Raw genomic sequence first — 1,735 nt, 5'->3', positions numbered from 1 at the left:
GATGTGGAAGTCAAGCCCCTCAACCACCATGCCCCCTGCCAGTCCCAGTCTAGGAATTTCTTAATCTGATATAATACCACCTTTATTTATTGGCATTATTGCCTATGATTTGGGGTCTTATTTAAGAAATTTTTCCCTACTCTCATATCTCCAGAGTTTTCCCCTAGTAGTTTTATAGTGTGAGATCTTAGGTTTACATCATTGATGCACTTTGAATTGATACTCATTAATGGTGAGAGATAGGGGTCCAGATTCATTTTTCTTCAGGCAAATGCTCAGTTTCCAAAACCATTCACTAAAGAGATTTTCCTTTCTTTCCTGAATTGTCTATTTTGCTCCATTGATCCACATGTCTGTTTTTATGCCAATACTATGCTCTTTTGATTATCACAGCTTTGTAATGTATTTTGGGACCAGGGACTGAGAGGCCTTTTCTTGCACACAATGCTTTGCCAATACTGGGTCTTTTATGATTCTAATTTTTTTTTTTGAGAGGTTTTTGCTATAGGGCACATGCGCTCACCAGACAGACAGAGATTGACAGAGAGACAGAAAACAAGAAATCACCCACTGGGGGGATGGCCATGCCGCAATCCCTTCTCCTCCATTCTCCTCTCGGAATCTTGGGCATGCACGCACACGCGCCTGGTGTGAGTTTTAAGCCACCAGGTTCATGATGTGAACCACAGTCAACTACATGGGAGTCCAGCGACCTAGCCATTACACTAACTGCTGGTTCTAATTTCTATGATTGCATTTTCTAAATCTGTGAAGACTGCCTCTGGTAATTCAAGTGTGATTGTGTTAAGTATGTAGATTAATTTAGATAGAATTGCCATTTTAATTATATTAATTATTCTGATGTAGGAACATGGGATATCCTTCCATTTTTTGTGTCTTTTTTTTTTTTAGTTTTTTTATATTTTTCCTTTTAAAAGTCTTTGACTTTTTTGAATAGATTTATTCCTAGATATCTTGTACTTTTTGTAGCTATGGTGAATGAAATTAATTTCTCCTGTTCTTAAGTCAGCTTGTTGTTCATATATAGAAAAGCTATAGATTTTTTAAAATAATTATTTAATTTAATTAGTTTATTTATTTAAATTTCATCAGAAAGAAACAGAGTGAAAGAGAGAGAGAAAGAGAGAAAGAGCTAGGGAAAGTGAGAAAGCAAGCCTGTAGGTCCAGGCCTCAAACCACAGTCAGCCATGTGGGATTCCAGCATTCTTATCAACAGTGCCATTTCTGTCCCCAGAAATGCAATAGATTTTTGTATATTGATTTTGTATCCTGTCACTTTACTATATTCATTTATTATTTGTAGGATTTTTTTTTTGTGGATACCCTTGGGTCTTCTATGTGTACAATTATATAATCTGAAAACAGATAATTTCACCTCTTTTTTCCCTATTTGAATGCCTTTTATTTTATTCACTTTTCTTGATTATATTGGCTTGGACTTCCAGCAAATTATTGAAAAGGAGTGGAGATAGTGGGTAGCTTTGTCTTGAACCAGTTTTAGGCAGAAAAGCTTTCAGCTTCTATTAAATATGATGTTAACTATAGGTTTTTTATAAATGGCCTTTATTGTGTTAAGAAATGTCCCTTCTAGAACAATTTTGCTGAGAGTCTTAATCATGAAGGAAGCCTTCTCCCCAGCGGTTAGTGCTGAGAGTGCGGAGTGTGTGCTCCGGGCTCGGAACACACATTTATTATTTAAAAAAAAAAAAAATCT

Source organism: Tupaia chinensis, unplaced genomic scaffold (assembly GCF_000334495.1).
Source record: "Tupaia chinensis unplaced genomic scaffold, TupChi_1.0 Scaffold000034_1, whole genome shotgun sequence".
In the NCBI taxonomy this organism is placed as follows: Eukaryota; Metazoa; Chordata; class Mammalia; order Scandentia; family Tupaiidae; genus Tupaia; species Tupaia belangeri.
The sequence above is the reverse complement of the archived record's forward strand: the minus strand, read 5'-3'. Positions refer to the sequence as shown.